At 47.2% G+C, this 23,560-nt stretch overlaps 1 protein-coding gene across 5 annotated transcripts in view; it reads right to left on the reverse strand.

The window, feature by feature from the left end:
• LOC146835324 (uncharacterized) overlaps positions 1–23,560 on the reverse strand; it is an 84,856-nt gene that overhangs the window by 41,880 nt on the left and 19,416 nt on the right. The window contains exon 2 of one of the 5 annotated variants that reach the window (XM_085602903.1): positions 789–917. The exons of 2 other annotated variants lie outside the window; for them this stretch is intronic. The gene's annotated coding sequence lies outside the window, so the exon portion shown is untranslated. Of the gene's footprint in view, positions 1–788; positions 918–6,163; positions 6,300–23,560 lie in introns of all 5 variants that reach the window. 2 more of the 5 variants (XM_085602905.1, XM_085602906.1) reach the window with 2 other exon arrangements.

The following is a 23,560-nucleotide window of genomic DNA, read 5'->3' on the forward strand; positions in this document are numbered from 1 at the left end:
GGGCGCTAAGCTCTTTAATGCATGCTGCATTATCACATATGTATATTTGTGAACTGGATAAACGAGGGGTTTCAGACAGTGGTGCTCCATGCATGTATCATGATCACTAAACACGAAGGGTTTCGGCAATAAGGTGCTCCATGCATGCATCATGATCACTGAACATATGAGGGATTTCAGGTGGTAATGTGTTCAATGCATGCATCATGATCACTGAACACACGAGGGGTTCCGGTACAGGGCGCTAAGCTCTTTAATGCATGCTGCATTATCACATATGTATATTTGTATACTGGATAAACGAGGGGTTTCAGGCAGTGGGTGCTCCATGCATTCATCATGATCACTAAACACAAGGGGTTTCGCCGGCAAGGTTCTCCAATCATGCATCATCATTACTGAACATATGAGGGCTTTCAGGTGGTAATGTGTTCAATGCATGCATCATGATCACTGAACACATAAGGGGGTGTGGGCGGTAATGTGCTCCATGCATGAAATATGATCACTGAACACATGAGGGGTTTCGGTGGTAATGTGTTCAATCATGCATCATGATCACTGAACACATAAGGGGGTGCAGGCGGTAATGTGCTCCATGCATGCATCATGATCACTGAACACATGAGGGGTTTCAGGTGGTAATGTGTTCAATGCTTGCATCATGATCACTGAACACATGAGGGGTTTCAGGTGGTAATGTGTTCAATGCATGCATCATGTTCACTGAACACCTTGAGTATTCACCTGCTTTAAGTGCCAATGGTCTCTCCTGTAAGCCATCCTACCTTGAGTTTTCACCTGCATCCAGTACGCGCATTCAGGACAGTAGAAGTATGCACAAAGGCTGCGAACTGGGCCAAAACGTTGGTGAAATCATTTAGCCAGAAATGATGTTCCAAGCCGAAGTTCTGTCCCTATAAAAATAAGACTGACATATTGTATTTCCGCAATGAGGCTCGCAAGGATGCCATCTTGGAAAGAAGCAGACTACAGTTCAACAAACAGAGCAATGAGGTGCATGTAAAATGAATTACTTAAATCCTTTCCTGGAGAGAAATTCTGTTCGCACTGCAACGCATCCCAGCAGCATCTATCGGTGTGTGAGTTGCAGAAGGCTTATTGGACATGTGTGCTAATAGCATCAGCATACGTTTGTCTGCCATTTTAAAAACAGAAACAAGACTGCGGATGTGACATACATAGTAGAGGGATACGGTCTGGCAGCAGCTGCAAGAGTAGACTTTCACTCTTCTGCCCAGTGTGGGAAAGGGAAAAAAGAGCCGCGCACCTTTCTTTTTTTCTGCGTGGCTCACCCAACTCTATTTTTTCAACATACATTTTTTTTTTATTATACTATTTTACATTTTTGTTGTTTTATCATTGCTTATGTTATATTTTCATCATATAGCGTCATGTTACACATTTACATTTTGTTTCCAATAGTTGAGGCTTTACCACTAGGGAAACCAGGGGTTATATCCGTGCCAGAACCCTACCTCTGTTTTATTTATGTGGTTAACAGGCATCCCTTCTTCTATTGCTCTCTTCTGACAGCCCCGGGTGTTTTAGTTCACAGGCCGCAGGTTTCGGAGCAGCGCCTTAGGCATCAGCGCTTATGCTGAACGGCAGATCAGTGTGTTTCCTGTTTGTGGGCATAATTTATAGCCTGGTGAATTTTCAAATGTTTTATGAAGACTGGCACCGTGGTTTGCTCTAGGAAATCGGCCTCTTGGAATCACTTCAGCTTTTGTAGAAGCTTGTGCATGTGGTGCTCAGAAGTTATTGGCCTTTGCGTCTGGCTTTAGCATGCAACTGACCAAAGGCGTGTGGATGTTCCAGCTTTTTGGGAAATGTTTACTCCCAGAGCGTTTTGCTCTCGGGAGCCATCATCGGCGCGCAGGGGCCATCTGTTTTGGCTCAGGTTTCCATGCCACTTTCATTATTAGGCGCGTCCCCTCCACCCCGGGCAAGGGACACACCACACCTCCACATTTCTGTTCGCATCAGCTCTCGCTCAGCATATGGCTTAAGTTTAGTTTACAAACACACACCACGTTTTTTGTTTCCTGCTTGTCTTGTGCTCTTATCTCGATACATTTCCGGAGCAGATGTTAATTGTATGGTTATTTTTAGGTCTCGGCTGCGAAGGCTGCGCTTGCGCAGTCTCGCTCCGAGATTTAATGACTTGGAGAAGAGGGGCTTGAACCCGCCCCTCTTCTCCCCTGTTCTCCATTGGCTGGCCTCTTGAATGCTGGCCAGCCATTGGAGAAGAGGTCAGTCATTCAGATTAGGCCCCGTCCTTTTCGGATCGGGGGGCGTGTTTTTTGCAAGAAGTCTCAAGGAGGAGACAACAGCAAAACACGCCCCCGAATCCGAAAAGGACGCTGCCTTTCTCCGAGGCATTTCTGCTCTGCCTCGGAGAAAGGCGGTGTTGTCTTCCGGTGCCCTCGGCTTAGTAGTGCTTGAGAAATGTACCTCATATAGATCCTGGCGGGAAGGTCACACGGTGCAGGAGCCCTCGGTGTGGTTGTCCCAAACTCCAGTGAACCGTGTACGTGGGCGTGCATAGTTGTAAAACCGCCGAGCAGTGATCCTTTCAGAAGGTGATTATTTTTCAGAGAATTCCATCCCTTTCCAAAAACACCCTCGTCCGGTGAAGCCTGCCCCTATCTCCTTACCGGGGTCATCGGCGTTGTTTCTCTGCTTACATCTCCCAGCTCCTGCTCCTTTGAGGTGAAATCCCGCTCTGGGTTTTCATTGGTGTATTTCTTGGTGGTATTCTCGAGAAATTTTGCTTTTATATCTGGAATGCCGTTGAATATCCCCGACACGTCAAAGCTCCTGGACGGGAATCCAGACCATGCTGCAGCGCGGCGACTCCTCCTGACTGCTGCTGGCCCACACACCTCCCAGCGTCCTTGCAGCGGCTCTCCACCACCACCATGAAACATTGGGACCAACACGGGAAGGGAAGCACAAAGCAGCCGAAACCACCGAAGAACTGCCGTAAACAAAGAAATTCACGGTCCCTCAAACTCCTTGCTCTTTCGCTCCAGGAAATCCTCTGCGGTAAGCACAAAACTGTTGCTCCTAACTGTGCACGACCACCATCCAGGCGGGAGAGCTCGCGACCGTTACTAGTTAGCGGCCGCCATGTTCCCCTTTCCTGTTCCTATAATTTGTACCAGAATGTCATTCAGAAGCTTGGTGGCAATTCTGGCGATCTGAAACACCACTTCCATACCAGGACTCCGATCTTCATGGCAGTTTCATTTTTTAACTAAATTTTGGGCCAACGGAGAATCTCTGTAAACCAGGTAGTCGTGACGATTTGAAATGTGCTGGTAACTGCGGCTTTCTGTTTCTTTTTCATTTATGAAGTTTCATTTGCAAAGTTGTTAGTTGTATTTGTTTTTAAGCGATCCCTAAACATTTGAGAGTGAACGTGTTTACGCTCATTGCAGGACAGTTTTAATAGTGTGTGCTTTCAGGGATGAGTGGTTTTATGTCATTTGGTTACTTTTTAACGCATTTATGCTTTCACTCGATAAGCCACGATGCTAGCGGGGGGAGGGGGGGGGGAGGGAGTCGATGTCCACATGCCTGCGGTTTTACAGTGATGGATTCCACGAGCGGGGGTGCGGGACCAATGCCCCCTGCTCATTTGGGATTTTCGAAGTCCACACTGGGTGAAGTCGAACAGTGACATTTGAAAGCGGTGTAGTGTACATACTCGCCTTGAATCAGCAAGCAATGGAAGGCTGCCACATCCTTGCGTGTGTGCTTAGGGCGCGGGCTAGTCGATCTGTACCCACTGAATACACATTAACTGCAAAGGAAACTCGACCAGATCTTTCGCTCTGTTGGCTACATTGCATTACACTGCATTGATGTACTGTATCGGATCAAGCAGTTATACTTTCTAACTGGTAAAGTTAGAGCTATTGGCATTGCTCATGACATTATTTTTGTTTATGTTTTTGTTTTTAAAACATTTAAAGAAACGGCATTGTCATGAGCAATGCCAATAGCTCTAACTTTAACAATGCCGAGACCGTTGCATTGTAAATGCTTGTTATTTTGGGCCATGACACAAGGTGTTTGTACTATACAGTCTCCACCCCGCCTTCGGCCACTTCTGGGCCGTGAGACAAGGTGTTTGTCTTTCGTTGCATGTTTGGTTATTTTACTTCTTGTAAAAATATCCACCTTACTAAGGCAAACAAGAAGCCCCAGCACTCCTGGCAGCGCAACTATAGCCATACAGGGGCTTAATTTCAACAGGTGTCTGCCGGAACACTCATCGACAAAAGGTATTAAAACATGCAAATTTGCAGGTAAAACATATACCATGCCATAGGGCAGTTCATAAATGGGCCCAGTGGCACTACACCACCTTTAGTAGCTACATATTTGCACATTATTAAACACCGTGTTTTAATCAGCAACATACCCACCTCCCCCACCCCCAACCCCCCTTGCAATATCCACGTTACTAAGGCAAACAAGAAGCCCCAGCACTCCTGGCAGCGCCACTATAGCCATTCAGGGGCTTACTTTCAACAGGTGTCTGCCGGAGCACTCATCAGCAAAAGGTATTAAAACATGCAAATTTGCGGGTAAAACATATACCATGCCATAGGGCAGTTCATAAATGGGGCCAGTGGCACTACTCCACCTTTATTAGCAACATATTTGCATGTTACTAAACACCGCTGTCGCTCAGCAGATGGCTTAAGTTTACGAAAACACACCATGATCTTGGGAGCCAGCAGCAGCGAGCAGGGGCCATCTGTTTTGGGTCAGGTTTCCTTGCCGCTTTCATTAAAAGGCGCGTCCCCTCCATGCGGATTTGGACTACTGCGGAAGACTTCCGTACTCCTAGAGGCATGAAACATTGCCTCTGCTCATCTATTATAACGAGCTTTTTAGCTCACCTGCTACCAGGATTGACTACCTTTATACTTTGGCAAGCCAACTTTGATCTCTTACGGATTTTTTGGAAAACATCCTGGAACCTATACACAAGATAAGACAAGGGTGCCCTAAACTGATGATTTCTCTGCATTTGGACATTAACTCGAGCCTTGAGAAAGTCATATAAACGACGAAGCACGTGTCGGCTGTTTGCTTCATGGCTGTTTCTCTTTATCTACGTGTCAACATTTTGAAAACTGATCCACCTATGATTAAGACTGTGCTATACTGTATGCCTACTAAATGTGTTAAAGCTTTCACCCACAATAATGTAAAGCATAACAAAATAATTATAAGGTCCCAAAGGCGAGACCTATTGGCTATGACAATGCTTGTTATTTTAGAAGAGGTTCGACCACTAGAGAAACCAGAGCATAAGGGGCTAAATCCCTCCCAGAACTTGCCCTCTGTTTTATTAGCGTGGCTAACAGGCTTCTAACGCTCTCATTTCACAGCCCCGGACGTTTTTCCATGGGCTGTCCGCTTCGCCCCACACACTACCCCGTCCTCCAGTCATTAAGTCTACGGTAACTTTGTAGGAAAACTGGTGAAAACATGAGCCTAGGAACAGAAACTATGTGTCAGACAAGTGGAAAAATGCTGAAAAGTTACCATCCATTCGGGACAACAGTAAGTTTAAACAAGCATTTGCAATGCAATAGGTCTCGCATTTGCAAGAGTTTCAGCTATTGGCATTGTAAATTACAATGTCTTTTATTTATGTATTTATTTTTAAAACCAATAAATAAAAGGCATTGTTATTTACAATGCAAATAGCTTAAACTCTCGCAAATGGGAGACCTATTGCATTGCAAATGCTTGTTGTGATTCTCCTGAAGTAATGGAGGTTGGAGAAATGCAGTGATTGGCCAGTATTTTTCCCTCAGCCCCATGTACTCATGAAGTTCTCGTCATTTCCCTTTTCCTGATTTTGTTAATGTAAGAAAGGTTGCAAATAGACAGTATTTGGTCAGTATTTTCAGATGAGCAGTTTTTTTTCAGGTGGTGGTTGATAATGGTGTTTTTTAGAGGACCAGGAACCATTTCAGAAATTTCTCAAGATAACCATAATGTGCTATACAGATGTGCTCAACTCAGCTTAACTCAAAGTTAGTGTCAGTTAGGAGAAGGTGTGATAACAATATGGAAGGATGATAGCGGCTTGAGAGGGCAGTTTAATGACCTTTTTGGGAGCTCCGTACCATTAGGACACTTTTAGGAATTTGTGTCAGGGATGTGCCTGTTCCTGCAAGGAGAACGAGGCTCTGGGCTCAGACGATAATCCACCAGTCTTTCTGCATGGTCTTCTGGAGAGGAGTCTAGGGGTAAGGAAAGGCGAGAGAGATAGAAAATGTAAATTAGGCAGGCTCCTGTGCATCCGTTGACTGTGAAAAGAGCGCGGCTGTGTCAGGCTTGCAAACATTGGGGGTGCTTTGTCAGTTGAACCCTGCCTTGGTGTTCCACACATGGAATTAGACTACCCAACCAATTTGGCACATCTGGAAATGGATTAGTCCACACAGGGGCGGTGGGTGAGATTTTAAAGTGGTGGGGCGCAAACGAATTAGCATACAGCACCGTAGCGAGCGAGCGCAGCGAGCGACCTCGAACCCCAAAAGGGAGGTTTGGGGGGGTTACCCCCCCCAAGAAAATTTTGAAAAAAAAGAAGAAAAATCGTGCATTTTCAAGCAAATTTGAGAAAGCAGGAAGGTTAATAAAGCAATTGTGAAAGTGCAGTTATTACATTAATAGATGGCATAACATAGGTAGCTGCTTATTCAGTATTACCACAGAGCTTCATACATTCTGTCCTATTATGCTCAGGTGCTGAATTCAGACTATAAGACTCATGGAAATCTCAGCTCTAAGAGTAGATGTGTCCAACATAGTTCCAGGAGGGCCAAATCCACGCCAGATTTTCAGGATAAAATAAATGTCGGTAGAATTAATCTAAATGCTACTCATTTACATACTAATTAGATATTTTGAATCTGTGATGATGGATCCGGCTCTCCTGGACCCCTGCTTTAGAAAATGGCAATTTTGTGTAACGTTTGTTGCTTTTTGCTGCACCCTAAAATGGATACCTTAGCTACCGTTAGGGAAGCGCCAGCCTCAAATCAGAGATAACATCTAATAGAAAAACATAATTGTAAAGGGGACACTTATTTAAAGAGACAGCATGCATTTTACACAGGGCCGTCAGACAGAAGGGGCTTTTGATTTGGGACTGTACTTTACAAGGCCCTTCGTTGCTGCTTCAAATGTATATATTATAAAAACCGGTCTTGCTTGCTTTTGTGGCATAATCGCAACATGGCAGATAATGGCGGCCGCCTATAAATGGCAGCATATATTAGTGCAGCCTTCAAACTTACATTATTTATTTCTAGTCTGAACGACATGGTCGTGCTGCCGGAAAACTTACTGCCTGATTTTACTGTCTTTATGATTACCAAAAGCACACGGTGCTCCTCTGTGAAGGAAGATTTCAAATGGAGTCCCATCTCTGCTCCCAGAACCCTCGGAATATTTGTGTTGAGTGTCAAGCAATTAAACGTTAGTTGGCATGGTGCTTCAACATAAAACAAAACCAGCATTTGTTAATGTTACATACATATGCAGTATCTGAGCAAACAGTTCTGGGCAGAAAACAATTTACTGTCATCACACTGAATGTGTGAGGATGCCCTGGGATGTTAATAATTTAATTGCCTCGACACTGGTGCTGAAAATCTCATTCCAAGTTTTAATTTGATTAGTGTCTGTTCTCTTCCTGCCATACGTTAGATTAGCAAAAATACAGGCTGTGAGCTAGTCGATAGCAGTACCACAATCCCATGCTCCCACTACATATACACTGCAAGCAACCAGAAATTAGATAAAGTGAGTTGGCCAGAATCACAGAATGCTGACCCGACGCCGAGACTCGAACGAACCCTGTTTCCCACCTCCATCGCTGGCAGCTCTAGACATAGCGCCACATCCTCTTTTACTGTTGGGTAGGATGCTGGTGTTCTAGTTTGTAATTGGATGTCTCATTAACAAAGATGCACGTGCTGTGTTGCATTCACATTTGATCCTAAATACAACTTATTGCATCTGCTACGAGAGCTCTCAACTGCCACCTGTTTATAATTTCGAAGGCAGGTGTGAGTGACTATTACACATTCACAACCTAAGCATTTCCCTATGGCGCAAATGAATAGCCAGCGGTGGCTTGCATGAGACTGACACTTGAGTTACACTCTTCAGTTCTAATCTCAAAGAGAGGAACACCACCCAAGGTTAAGCTGCGTAAAAAATGAAATATTTACAGAAAAAGGTCACACGATATTCCGCTTTTCCCTTGCTTGCACCGGGGTGGATTTGGGAAAATAATTTCACCCGTAGGTCATGCTTATTTAGTACACATAGCTTTTCATGAAGACCTATGCGTGATTGCGCTACTCCTGCCCTGTGCCCCCCTCAACCCTCCCCCCGCTTTGCTTTGGTAACGTGGGGGTGTAGTGCTCCACCTTCAATAGCAATTTTCTCACTGCACTTGCATTAACTTTCCGCACAAAATATTATTTTCTTGTGAAAGTTGGCACAGGTACCCCAGCAAGTAGCAAATATAGTAAACCCAGGACCTGTGTATATTGTGGAGTACAAACGGCAGATCAGTATTTAGTGGATACATTTTTAATGTGGACACTGGAGAACGGTGATCTAAGCCTGGCTTCTGACCTCCATCAACACTGTGTGACTGGATCAACTGCTGAATGTCTAACTCCCTTTGTCACCACTGGCAGGGCCTAGAAACCGAGGAGTAGCTCCAATATTAATATATATGTAAATATTTCGAACGAAGCATACAAACATATTAAGAAATTGGAAAGTCCACCAAACCGTTCAGGTTTCCATTTCCAAACTGTGACCTATCTTGTGGACGCTAGCATTCAACGCTGCCTTGTCGCTGTGGAAACACAGGCACAGGGAAGACACAACAAAAAGCCAAAGCCCTTGGAATAGAGATTAACCCTACAAGACAAAACAGTCAGAATTAACAGCAAACGTTGCCATTATGCTCTCAAAAGTATTCGTTTTATCAAGCTTGACTGTCGAGTAGGCCTCAGTGTGGTTGCAAGATGTGAAGACCTGCGCAGCAGGTACACGTGCCCGCCGAGCAGTCCTACCAGCGGAAGTAATGAGTAACGGCAGGATTTACAATATGCATGGGGTAGGCAGAGTGCAAGGAGATGCTACGGGTGGAGGTTCAACCCAAGAGCCCCCCCTGGCCTGACACTTCTCGGAGGGAAATGAGGGGCGGAGGGGGGCGGGGGGCCTTCCTAAAATTATGTCTGCAGGGCACAACAACGAGGGGGGTAAATCCATCTGAGCCTCCAAGAGCTCGCTGTAGGGGGGGAAGGGGTCAGCGCTGACAGCTCCCATCCCCCACAACATCCCTTTTGTTTTCTCACTGACCCAATAAAAAAAAAAAATGAAAACTGCCCCCGTCATCCTTCTCTGTTTCCAGTTTCTGTTCTTTGTGTTGAGAGTGTGTGTCAGTGGTGGGTACGTGCTGCTGCGGCCTGTGTGTAACTACCACGTCACAGGTTTCAATCCCGGCAGGCCTTTCGCTTTTCAGAGATCCGTCCAGTAAATAACTGTCCGCTGGTGATTATCAAAGTGATTATTACAGCGCCAAGAAGAAATGTCAGTAACAAAAGAGGTGCCTCTGGAAGGGCGCGTGTCTGGAGAAGGGTTGGCCACCGTGTTACTTTTTTGTGCCTTCTAACTCAATTCTGGAGCAAAACATTGCTGAAAAAAGTCTTGTGGACGATTACTTTGAAAGTGTATAAGTCCAGCGGATCTTATCATGAACTGAGGGAGGGGTGGATTTCTGTATCTGTGTTGCTTTAAGGACGGAATCCACAGTGGAACGAGTTCATCTGATTATTGTTCGAAATGTGTGTAAGTAGTATGGGACCAACTCTTAGTATGACTTTTCCATAGATTGCACGTGACGTCACAATCTGCGCATCTCATTGCGCCGATGCTTCTGGAGTTTGGAAACACTGGGGCAGTGTTTCTAATACATGTAACCTATCAACTGTGAATCTATCCATGACGCAACCTAGTGCCCTCACATAACTAGTCCTAGTGCATCGCTGCTTCTGGAAGGCGGGAAGAGGTGGGCTAGGGCTTGTCCCATGCCGTGTCTGAATTGTCGCCATCTTCACAGGTCTTTCAAAGGCGGGAATGTCCCGAGTGCCCCCGTGATTCGGTCTGCTCTTGGTACAGCCCAGCAGAAAGGGCAGACTTTTCCAGCTCGAGTCGGGCCCCTCGTCAACAGATCCATTTTGTGCCCACCTCTGGGGTGGACTAGGGCGGAAAATGAAACAAGTGCTGATGTAAAGTGACAGGTGCGATGGGGAAAGCAGACCCTGTCTCCCACCCCTGCTGGGCCGGGGAGCCCTCCAGCTACCCCCCACCCCCACTTAATGTACTAATGATTTTTATGCATGTCCTATTGATTCTGCAGAGAGGGCTGGCTTCCAGTTCACAGGGTTTGCATTTATTATCGCTTCGTCTGGACAAGCTCTTAGGAAATCGGTTAGAGGCTCGCGGGACCGCTCGCTCTAGTTTGAGGGAAAACCTCTGCCTTGTTTTTTTTAAAGTAGAAAATGTCCTCGTTTGTTTTCATATTTAATTTTATTTCTCCAAATCTTCATCTACTGTAAGCACCGCGAGGGTCGTTTATTCATATATTTATTTTTGCTCCCATCAGCAACTAGTTTAGTCGCCAAGGATGGAACCTTACATATACAATGAGGGTGGTTAACAAGGCAAAGTGTCATGCATTTGGAATCGTATTAGGTTTCAGGAGTGTCTGTTTTTTTAGGGGACTGATCAATCGCGGCTCGCAATTCTCGGAGAGGGGGGGGGGGTAACATAAAAATCTAAAAACGTACCTGATCCCGATCCCGCGCCACCTCTGTCTGTCTCTAGTTCCTCGGCCGGACTAGGATTGCAGGAACAGGTCTACTCTGGGCCGGTCAGGAGCAGGAACAACTTCAAACTGCGCGGCAAGTGTCTCACTCGCAGTCGCAGCCAATCCGGACGCTGCATTAGCAGCGCCAGGATTGGCTAGGGCACGAATACGGCCCGCCCCTAATAGACTGGGGAGCTGCGACGGCCTCTCGGGTTCCCCCCCACCCCCGCTCGCTTACTGAGCATGGTAGTGGCTCACACAGTGCGCATGTACGGGCTGGTTACAGCCCAAACCCAAACATGCGCACTCGCCGCTATCAGTGACAGTCTGTCACTCAAACTGTGTTGAGTGCTGCCGCAGCCCCGCCCCACTCCTCCCCCTTCAGTGGATTGCCGCGTGCGTGTCCCAGCAGCGCGAGACTGCGGAGTTGTGAAATTGGCTGCTTCATTTGCTTCACTTGCACGAATTTAGGGGGCGATGTGGCTAGTGGGGCTACGCCCCTACGCCCCAATGGACGCACCGCGGCTGTCACACCATAACTGAAAAGCAATCGATTACTGAAGCTGGTGGAGGCAGCTAACTTATCGCACTGTCTGTTGAGGCAAGAGTCTTTTGCGGTAGCGGTCTTCAGGGAGACACAGGTAAGCTAGTTCGGGTAGATGCTTGCTATTGCTAATTAGAATGCAGAACAGAGTGCTAATGGCGCGGGGGAGGGGCAGCACTGGTTCCCAATTCTCTCAACTGCTCAGCCGTAAAATCTGAAAAAGATCAGGAAATTACAGTGAATAATAAATCTTAATGAGCGAACAGTGTAATGCTGAAGCAAACGAACAGTATTGACAAAAGAATACCGTATCGTAATAACTCCAATTTGCAATGCTTTGAAGAGAGGAAAGCCGCAATACGTGGTCACCATTAGAACAAGCCGGAAGTCAGGCGCCCTTGCCCGGGACGTGGGCGGGGCCTGCTCCGGCAAAAAACAGAAACCAGCGTGCCATGCTAACGCGGGGCTCCCATGTTGAAGGGAGAGCCCCGCGGTGGTGGCCGGAGTGAAGAGAAGCCCCGGGTCCCAGGAGGGGGCCCGGGTGAAGAATGTGGCGGCCGAGGATGACCACAGCAGCGCGGGGCTCCCAGGAGTGCAGGGAAGCCCCGCAACAGAAGTGCTGCAGCCGTGAGGAGGAGCCCCCCCCCCCAGAAGAGCAGCCCGGTGAGTAAAGAAGGGCTGGGGGGGGCTCCGTGTGGGCTATTGTTGCTCAGAATTACACTTTACGCCAACAATAGCCCACACGGAGCCTCCAACGGGGCTGGCATGTTATCGGAAGCGGGACAGGAGATGTGCACATTGCGTGTGTGCACGTGCGTGTTCACGTGCACGTACACCGGCTCAATTCCGCCAAAAGCCTTGCGCGTGCCCATCTCCTGTCCCACTTCCGAGGCAAGTCAGTAACAATAGATCTCGCTGTGGACAGCAGCGCTTTGCGCTGCGTTCGCAGGCGAGACCTAAAAAGGCATTGAAACAACAGAATAAAAGAGACTGAAAAGCAAAACTCGTTTTATAGGTCTATATATATTATTAAACCTCAAATTTATCGCCCTTTAAATAAATATCTTAAATATTTACTCAAGTTTTAAAAGCAGGTTCATTTTCAGGGCAAAAGTGCAAGACACCGTAATCACTACTAAACACAGTGGGAATCAAGCGTCCACATCTGTGCAACCTTTAAATGAAGGGGTTGCATTTACTCTTTTGTATTGATTGCATCTCACCCGATTTCAAGCATAGTAGTGTTTACATATGCGCTATAGGGCAAAGAACGGAAACGGTAATGCGGTTAGGGGCTGAGGTGTAACTTTTGCTTCTGCCTCAGAGCATGCAGTCTTTACAATCTCAAGCTGGCATGCTTAAATGATATTTCTGCGAACATGCCATTGCATTAATTCTGCAGGAATAATACCAAAACAGTCGGATTGGCTAGTGCTTAAAGCTTTCTTGTAGTACACATTACTCCTACAAATAACCAATGGGAACTATACTATAGTTGGCTGGTCATTGTGTTTGAGTGGAGAACCTTGGCTTTCTTAACCTAAGGGACCATGAACAGATTACTAACGAATGATACTGACGTCACAGTACACCAGAGGGGGGAGTGCATCAAGTTACAGTTTTGGGGCAAAGAAGGAATTACTCCCTGCTCAGAATTATATCTGTTTATTCAATGGCATTTATTAGGGAAGTGCTCTATTTTCAGCAACTATTAAAAGTGTAGGTGCTTAAATCTTAATTTAACAGTCCAAGGGCTGCTGAAACTTAAATTTGGGAAACAAGGAGACCACCTGTGTTGGCTTCCAACGCAATTTGCATATTTAAAACAAAACATAAGCATACGTTTAGCTTAGATTTGCTCAGCTTCAGGTAACAGGAGGACTGGTTTCTACTCCTTCATGATCTGTGTCTTTTTAATTCATTTATATGGGGCCCACTACTTTACATAGAGGGGCTGCAAGCTGCTGCAGTGCATTCTGGACACATTTCCAAACCACACCACACCACATAATTCTACACCAAGCCACATAATTCACATCAACAACACAATTCCACAACACACCACATACATCCAACCCACACATTTCTACATCATGCCACAAAATTCAACAGCTCACCAAATAATTAAACTCCAGTACATACCACTCCACAACACAAAAAAAACATTCTACATAATTACACTACTTAACATAATCCCACTCCACATATTAGCAGTACACTCAATACCACATAATTACTCTCCACATAATTCCACTGCACACCATGCCACATATTTCGGCTACAAAATGCACTCCGCCCCACACAATTCCACACCACACAATTCCACAACAATTCCAATCCAGCCTATATAATTCAACTACACACCACATACATATACTCCATAACTCATGGGTAAAACAATATCATTTATACGCCAATAGCTCTAACTCAAGCAAATGCAGGACCTATTGCATTCCCAATGCTTGTTTGGCTTGGGGCCGTGGTGAGCCTATCCTTGTTGGAAGGATTCTTGTTTGCTCATTGTATGTTAGGGGGTCCTGTGATGTTGGGGATTCCGTGTGGGTCTCGTATGTCGGGGTCTGTCTCTGCTCTCCTGTGGGTGGTAGTGTGCCTAGGTGTTGTGGCGCCTTGTGTCGGAAGCTGTGCAGGAGTCCGGCCCATTCCATGGATAAGTGGAGCTTGCGCACCCCTCTTACTTCTTCCTGCCTAATGGCATCTTCTTCTACTGCGTCCCATTTATTAACTGCTCCTATCCAAGCTGGAATCGGGAGTCCTGTTGGGGCCTGCCAGTGCATGGCTATCACTTGATTTGCTAGTAGTATGGCCAGTGACACGAATTGTGTTCTGGTTTTAAGTCGTTTTCGGCGGCAAAACAATCCCAGTGCACAGGCTTCCCAAGTGTTAATGGTTGTGAGCCCTGTGACTTCCTGTATCATGTAGTGTACTGCATTCCAATATGGTACCAGGTTGGGGCAGCTCCAGAATATATGATGGAATGTTGCATTACTACACCGTGTGCAGGAGAAGTGTGTGGTGGGGTAGAATCTCTGGAGGCATGCTGGTGATAGGTAGGCTCTATGCAGTATAAAAAATTGGATGTTTTTAAACCGTGAAATACGAGAGACTTTCTTTGGGTACTCTAGGGCCTGTTCCCATTCCTTATCATGTAATGGGCGCTCGAATTCCTCCCCCTATTTATGCCGTAGTGACCTTAATGGTGTGGCTGTAAATTCGCATATGGCATTGTACAGCCTGGTTATCAGGTGTCGTCCGCAACCCATGTGTAGCGTTGTGTGAAGTACCGGATGCATCGCCGGTTCTCCCTCGGACATGTCTCACAGTTTACGGCAGTCTGAGATTATCTGCCTATGGAGAAGGAACTGTACTCATATGAGACCGCTCTCCTCTGCCAACCAATTGAATGGGAGGAGTTGCCCGTCTGTGAAAAAGGGCTTCGTCTCAATTAGCGAGTGGTCCGTCCACTTCTGCAGGACTTGAGCTCTGTAATGGTTTTGACACCTGGGCAAACCGGCCAAGGGCAACAGAGGAGAATAGAGTGGGGTTTCTCGGGATACACCGTGGATTCTTATCATACATCTAGGGGCTATCTCTACCTGTATGGGATACGTTGGGTTGGGTCAGGTTCCTGGTAACAGTAAGCGGCATACCGCCAATACCAGCAGTGGTCCTGCTTCCAAACTGGTTTCCTCCAGGTGTCGTCCCACTGTCCATCGGGACAACCACTGAAGTTGAGCCGCCAGAAAATACGTCTCGAAGGATGGGGCCCTTAGTCCGCCGAGTCTATAGGTAGTTGCATCTTTGCAAGGGCCACTCTTTGGCGGCAATTACCCCATATGAGGGAGCCAAGCAGAGAGTCCAGTTCTCGAAAAAAGGATCTGGGGGAATGACTAGAATGTTACCAAAATGGTATTGTAGTCTAAGTACTATAATCATCTTTGCTATGGCTATTCTACCTATAAGGGCCAATGGGAGGGTCTTCCAGAATCCTACTGAGCTTCGTATGCCCGTCAGTGCCTGCCGGTGATTCCCTTCGTAAAAGTCTGCTGGGGTGTGATAACAGTTGTACCCCTAGGTAACGTGTAGCTTGGTCTCTCCAGGCGAGCTTAATGTCTCCGAACTGTACCTCTCTAGGGCATAGGTCTGAGTTCAGGGGATATATACTGGATTTCGCCCAATAAACTTGCAATCCTGCTGCAGCTACAAAATCCGTAAATGTTGCCATAGGGGGTCCAGGTCCATCGTCACATCTTGCACGTACAGTAGTAAGTCGCCTGCATATAGAGACACGCTGTGAGAGACACCTGCTAGTGGGATTTCCCAGTTTTCCCCCTCTCGGCATAGGAGGATTGCCTGGGGCTCTATTGCTAAGGCAAAGAGGAGAGAAGCGAGTGGGCATCCCTGTCTTGTGCCACGTTGTACTTGGAAGGGTGCTGATATGTATCGACCCAGGCGCATTCAGGACGTAAGGTTGGTATATAGTAGTTTTGTGTACGCTAACAGTCTGGGTCCGATCCCAACACGCTGCAGGACCGAGAAAAGATATGGCCGTGTCAGGGTGTCAAAGGCTTTTTCCAGGTCCTGGACCAGGCACACCGGCTGGGGGAAGCGGCCCGTACCGGGTCCTGGAACAGCCTGCAAATGTTTTGGCACGAAGCCCCATTGGTCTGGATGTACTACGGTTGGGAGGATTTGGGCGAAGCGATCTGCTAGGATCTTGCCTAGGATCTTACAGTCTGCTGAGAGCAGTGTTATCGGCAGATATGAGGCTGGTAGTGCCAGGTCTTTGTCGGGCTTGAGAAATGACACCAAAAGAGATTCTCGTAGGTGTTCCCGTTCTTTGAGCGCTGCTTTATTGATTTCCTCCAACCGAGGCGCTACCTCAGTAGAAAATGTGCTATAATATTCTAGGGGCAGTCCGTTGAGGCCTGGGGCCTTGTTACGTGCCATGTTTTGTAGCACGTGTTTTACGTCTGCCGTCGTGATTACTGCATCTAGGGATTCTCTTTCCACTGCCTGGACTCTGGGGATGGCTAAGGGGGCTAGGAAACTGTCCACTCTCTCCTGGCAGTCTTGTTCTGGGTTCCCGTATATATCTTAGCGTAGGAGTCATGAAAGAGCTGCAGGAACTGCGCCTGAGAGTGGGCTACCTCAGAGACATCTTAAGGATTTTGGGGGCCCTGGGCCAAACATATTTGGGGGCCCCTGTGCAGAACAGCTTTGAATTTATGATACAAATTGAGCCCCTGTTTCCCACGCAGTTTCCGCTTCCTCAGCTGCGTTAGCGATCTAGTTTGCATCATGGGCATTAGGCTATATTTTCCCCGATGTAAACAGATGCGCGCAGCTGACAGCGGTAGGATTTAGTGTTCCCTGCCCTGCTACTAGGTTTTTAATACTTTTTAACTTGTATATATGTGGCTGAATTACTCTGTGCTTTTTAACAATTTCTCCTACCTATGCGCACTTGCACTTTACTTGATTCTGCTTGCCTACACCTCCTTAGCTGCTCCGATTCGCATCTCGCTTTTCCTCCAGTCCTTGTCCGCCGCGGCTGATACACCGATTGAGCGGAGGGCTGGGGCTACTATTGGGCCCCTCACTTCCGCCGTCACAGTTTCCGCTTCCTCAGCTGCATTAGCGATCCAGTTTGCATCATAGGCATTAGCCTAAATTTTCCCGATGCACACAGACGCCCGTCAGCATCCTGGAGGCGTCCGGCGCCAGCCATGCTGCCCAGTTCCCCCCCAGTGAGTTTCTTCCACTATATTACATTAGGGAAAAACCGCTTAGCCTTAGGCGGCTACCATTATGTCAGTGTACAGCGGCTGATCCGAGCTTGGAGGTAGACTTTCAACGCAATAAGTGCAACTGGTCTCCTCCAGCCAAGGAAACGTGTACCCAAGATCCTCCCACGCAACAATAAGTGTAAAAACAATAAGAAAACAGAGGACTTAAAGGCCACACTTTTAAATTGTCGCTCCATGCAAATTCATGAATCACACATTTATGACCTACTTTTAGATGAACAGCCTTATCTCTTATTTCTCACTGAGACCTGGCTGTCTGAAACCACCAACCCTACTATCACCTCCGCCATCCCTACAGGTTATAAAATCCTTAGGAGGGAACGACCGAGTGGGAAGGGGGGCGGTGTCCCCATAATTTACAAAAAAAAACTAGACTGCTCTCCCATCCCGATGGAAAACATTGAGGGCGCAGAGTCCTTAGGCTTCCGATCAAACCTTATCCCCCCATCATAGCATAGCTGGTTTTCTGATTTACAGACCTCCCAGTGCAATTGGAAATTTTATTACTACGCTTAATACATCCACCACCTCCCTGGCCTTAAAATACAACAACTGCCTTGTTGTGGGAGATCTCAATATACATATGGATAATAGAAAAGACCCTCAAACAATTTCCCTTATTGGAGACGCTGCAGGCCTGCAACATGTTTCCATGTATTTCTTCAGCCACCCATGAGAAGGTCCATACCCTCGACCACATTTTTCACAACTTTGACAGATCAGTAAGCTTACTTCTTCTCATTACCTGGTCTGACCACCACCTATTAAAATTCATCATTCCCAACTCTGCCACTGCCCTTCGGGCTAACGCAGGGCAGAGGGTCCCTAATTACAGGACATTCCATAAAATATCCATCCCAATGTTAGCAGACGCCCTCAGTTATTCCTCACCGGAGCTGTCTGGCTGCCCCGACTCGGACGCCCTCTCAATAGATTCATGGCTCCGAACCAACATCGGTGCAGCGGTATCGGTGGTTTCCCACTCCTCAAAGAGGTGGGCCCCACCAGCTCCATAGTTTTACGGTTCCCTTAGATGTAGCAAAAACAATTGTAGAAAAATGGAACGGAAATGGCGTAAATCCTATGCACCTTAGGACAGGAAGGTGTATAAAGACAACTTAAAAGCTCATTACATTCTCGTGATGGCAGCCAAGAAAAACTTCTTTCAATCCAAGATAGAAAATGCCCAAAATAAGAGTAAGGAAATCTTTAGCATAGTTAAATCCTTTACCGCCCCGAAAGCCGGGACAAAGGAAGGGCCATGCACAGAAGAATGGTCTAAGCAAATAGCTCAATTCTTCCACAAAAAGCTCTCTCGTGATCAAACAAGCATTCACTAACATCTCAGAGGAAGAACTGACCTTCTACCTTAGTTCTAATAACAAATTTCACCTCTGGGATCCTCCATCTTTACTAGCTTTCCCTGAGTTTCAACTTGAAGAATCACTGACCCTTCTCCAAAGCATTAAGTCTGGCTCTCCTATCGACCCATGTCCAGCGAATATCCTGAACCTATTAGCTCCCACCATGAACCCCATGGTAAACCAGCTCTTTAATGCTTCCCTCTCCTCAGGGAACATGCTGAAATTATGGAAGAATGCTAAGATTCTTATACTGATAAAAAAGGCTAACGCCAAACTGACGGACCCTGACAACTACAGGCCAATCTCCCTTCTTCCTGCTCTCTCCAAAGTATTAGAGCAGCATGTAAACAAGGCCCTCCAAAAACACATTGAAGATGGGAAGCTCCTTCCTGAGTCCCAATCCGGTTTTAGGGCTATTTACAGTACGGAGTCCGCTTTGCTGGAAGTGACTGAATTTCTCAAGGGTAAGCTGGACCAGGGAGGCAAGGCTGTTCTGATACTGCTCGATCTGTCGGCGGCCTTCAATACAGTCCCACATGAGAGGCTCCTGGAGAGACTTGCTAGCATCGGCCTGGGGGGACCGCCTTAACATGGATGTCATCCTTCTTGGCAAATAGATCTCAGGACATCTGGCTCCCCCCTTTCTTATCCCCAGTTCCGGCCATGAATGTAGGTGTCTCTCAGGGCTCCATTCTCAGTCCTACCCTTTTTAATATATATCTGTTCCCCTTGAGTTTCTGGTAGAGGAAGAGGGCGTCAAAATAGTTTCCTGTGCTGATGACACTCAGCTGAGTTTTACATGTGAAAAAGGAACCAACTTTGACGGGCAATTGTGAGAAAGTGCCATCTTTCTTGCATGGTATGCCCCCACTTTTTGCTAAATTGCTGAATGTACTTCGATTGAGTGTACCCTGGGTTCCTGCCAATCAGGTGCCCAGGGCCTATGTTCCTTCCTTAAACCACACAAACTCCAAATTGGCAAACCCTAGCCACATGTCAGCCCCTAGTAAATGGTACCCTAGGTACCCAGGGCCTTGTGGCCAGGGAAGGCCTCTAAGGGCTGCAGCACTCATTGTGCCACCCTCAGAGGCCCTGTACCCTTACACACACACTGCCCTTGCAGGCTGAGTGTCTGGGTGCAGGACAAAACAAAGAGTCGACATGGCACACATCACGGTGTACCATGCCCATCACCTACACTGCCAAGGCATATGTCAGCCACCCCTCTAGCTGGGTGCATTACGCCTATGGTGTGGGCACAGGAGCAGGAGCCCTGTGCCCCTACAGTACCCGGGTCCATTCCTGGGCACTGTAAGTGCAGTGCTGTCATTTAAGAGTACATGGTGCTGAGAGCTTGTCAAACACGTGCTCCACAGCACCATATTGGCAACACTGAAGCCTGGGAAGTTTGGTATCAAACTTCTCAGCACATTGAACCCACACTGATGCCAGTGTAGGATTTAATGTACTAAGCACCCCAGAGGGCATCTTAGAGATGCCCCCTTACAGCTAACTTACAATCCACGTCTGCTCTGAGGCTGCCCAGGCTGCCACACAGCAGACACGTTGCTGGACCCCTGGGTGGGAGAGCCCCTGCTCTCCCGGGCCTGCAACAATGCACATCCTGGGTGAGGTGAGAAATCTCCTCCCCCAGGATGAGCAAAGGGAAGCTTCAAAGGCAGGCCGCCATTTGGAGTTTCCCCAGGCCACTGCAACCCCCCACTCTGGCGGGAAGCTTGGCCGGAAACCCCATACAAGGACAGGGGATGTGCCAGCATGCCCACCCCACCCCTCAGGTGGGGGAGGCGAGGTGAAGCACATCTCCGGGCTCTCGCCATCTTGAAGATGGGAGGCCCTACCCTATCAGGATTAGGCTACTGCCCCCCTCCCACAGGAGAGAGGCAGGATAGGGGGTGTACCCACCCCAGGACCAGGACCCATTGGTCCCTGGCCTTCACCTACCTGTAACGCCCCTAAATCTAGTATTTAGGGGCACCCTGAACCTTCCTTCCTCAGATTCCAGATAGAAAACTACAAGAAGAGCAAGAAGAACAAGGACCTGCCCTGCAGCTGCTAAAAAGAGAAGAAGACACCAATTGCTTTGGCCCCAGCCCTACCGGCCTGTCGACTCTCGAACCTGCACCAGAGCGGCATCTCTCGTGGCCAGCAACCTCACCAACCCCGGAGGACCTGGCTACCTTTTGGCTCTAAGCCCCTGGGACTCCCTTGAGTAGAGGCTCTACTCAAGAAACCTATTTTTAACCCCTGGCAGCAGCCCAGAACCGCGGACCCAACACACTCTGCACCAGCCAAGCCTGGCCAGTGCCGGAGTGGACAAAGACCCTGAGAACGACCCCACGGCAACTGTGACCCCGAGTCCGGCACCCAAGGACCCCCCTCGACATCCCGGAAGAAGCCTGCAGCCTCAGAACCGAGTGCCACCCCAACCGCGATCAACCAGAGGGTAAGATTCCCGACGTCAAAAGGCACCCCTGCACCCGGCGCCCTGCGGCCCCCTGTGCCCAATCCCGGGGTACCCACCTAACCTACAACTACCCAACTTACCTCTCGAAGTGGTGGTGGCACCTGAAACATTCTCGTCCCCGAGCCTGCAGCCTTTTTCCAAACCGGAACATTCCCATTGATTTCCATTGAGTGCCCGAAGGCTCAAAAGCACCCTGCACCCAGCCGCCCGAGTGGCCCTGGCAGTGCACTCCCTACACTAATCTACTTCCCCACTTGCCCTGAGTAAGTGACCAGGAGCCCAGCTCCTACAGCCGCGTGGCTTGCCAGACAGCAGCCACCAACCAAGGCCCCCCTATCCCTCATAGGATAACATTGGGCCTAACTCTCTCTGCACCCGGCCGTCCTGAAACCGCTGAGGGTGAACCAACTGTACCTACCTGACACTGGGGGACCCCTGAGTCCATGCCCGGAATTTCAACTCTGCCAGTCGAGTACTTACCCTTAAACCGCTAACTTCATTTTCCTCATAGGGTAACATTGACTGGCTTTTTCTTCAAAAATCTTCTAAGTGTAAACTTTTCAAAACTGCAAATATTCACCAAAAATCAGCCAAGTGACAAAAACGAATTTACTCACCTGCTCCTAGGTGAGCTCCCAGTGCTGGATCTTGGTGCCCAGCCCTGACCCTGAAAAGTGTTCACAACTATACTTACCTCTAACTCATTTTTCTCCCATAGGAAACCATTGTCTGCTTTTCTGTGAAATTTCTTCTAAGTGTCTATTTTTGCAAATTTGAAATATTCTTTTAAAATCGTACCATTTCTGCAAACGAAATTACTTACCTGTTTTTGATAAGGACCCCAGTCCTGGGTCTAGGTGCCCAGTCCTGGATTACTAAAGTAACGATAAAGTACTCTACCTGCAATTTGAATTTCTTGCCATAGAGATCCATTGAATGTTTTCTTTGAAATATTTTCGAAGTGCTAACTTTTGAAATAGCTAAATATTATTTAAAAATAATTACAGTTATTAAGTCGACTTTCATCACTTGATTCTGAATACTGACCCAAGGCTGGATCTAGGAGCCAGACCTGGAATTCCAAAAGTAATCTGAAAAGTATTTTATTACAAATAACCTGAATTTACCATTGAGCTCAATGCATTGTTATGTTTAGAAAATAGGATTGTTTATTGCAACCAACTGTGACTGTTTACACAAATTTATTGCTCAAGACAAAAGTATTTATATTCAACCTCTCATTCTGAGAAAGTATATTTTACCCCCTTTGTCGTTCTAAAAATAAAACAAGCATATATTTTATATATATAAACCATTGGCCTAGAGTTCAGTTATTGAGTGTGTGAAACCATTTGCTGACTGAGTGTGTACAACAAATGCTTTACACTGTCCTCTGGTACTGCCTTACTGCTCGACCAAGCTAGCACTTTAGAGAGTAAGGTCATACCTAACTTTGACCTCTATCAGCCTCTGGGGGAGTGTGGACTCTGTACACCCTGTACCTATTAGGGAACAGTATATACAGAGCCACTTTCTCACAGCAATGATTAGGACTTTCCTCACAAAGGTTTTTAACTGGCTTAAGATCAATCAGCTGAAGTGCAATCCTGACAAAACTGAAGTTGTTTTCTTTGGTAATCCAGAAACGCTCTTGGTGACAAAAAGATCAGCCACCCCCGCCCGCAGAAAAGGAGAAAGTCAAAAACTTGCGCTTGCTTTGGCATGCTCCGGATGCCAACAAAATTCCTGCCACTGTTACCGCTTGAGAGTAGAAAGATTGTGGAGCAGGCTCTGATTACATCAAAGCTTGACTATGTCATCAGCTTGTACCTCGGTCTTCCCAAATCCATAATCCAGCGCCTACAAGTGGTACAAAATGCGGCAGCCAGAGCCATCCTGAGACCTAAACCCAGATCTAGTATGACCCCTATTCTTAAGTCTCTACACTGGCTCCGCATAAAGAACAGATCGACTTCATAGCGATGACCATCTTCTTTAAAGCTTTCCATGGCTTAAGAGCCAGCTAACTAAATAAGCGCGCTAATCCCTACACAACATCTAGACCCCTAAGATCTTCCAATGCCAACCTGGCCATCGTGCCTAAAATATGCCATGCCTGCACTGGAGGCAGATTCCTCGCCTTTCTAGGCGCAAAATTGTGGAAAAGACTCCCTGAGTTTCTGAGACTAACCACAGACCTACTCTCTTTCAGGAAGAACTTAAAAACCTGGCTTTTTAATAACTGATGGGTCTTTCATGAATGTTTTCCTCCTACTGTCACTTTTTGTGACGCACCGGCAGCGTAAAAAATGTGCATGTTGCACACTATTTACAAAGTAACGCATCTAGGCAGATGCGTCACTTTGTAAACCCCTGCACCGC

This window comes from Triturus cristatus, chromosome 4_2, assembly GCF_964204655.1.
Source record: "Triturus cristatus chromosome 4_2, aTriCri1.1, whole genome shotgun sequence".
NCBI lineage: Eukaryota > Metazoa > Chordata > Amphibia > Caudata > Salamandridae > Triturus > Triturus cristatus.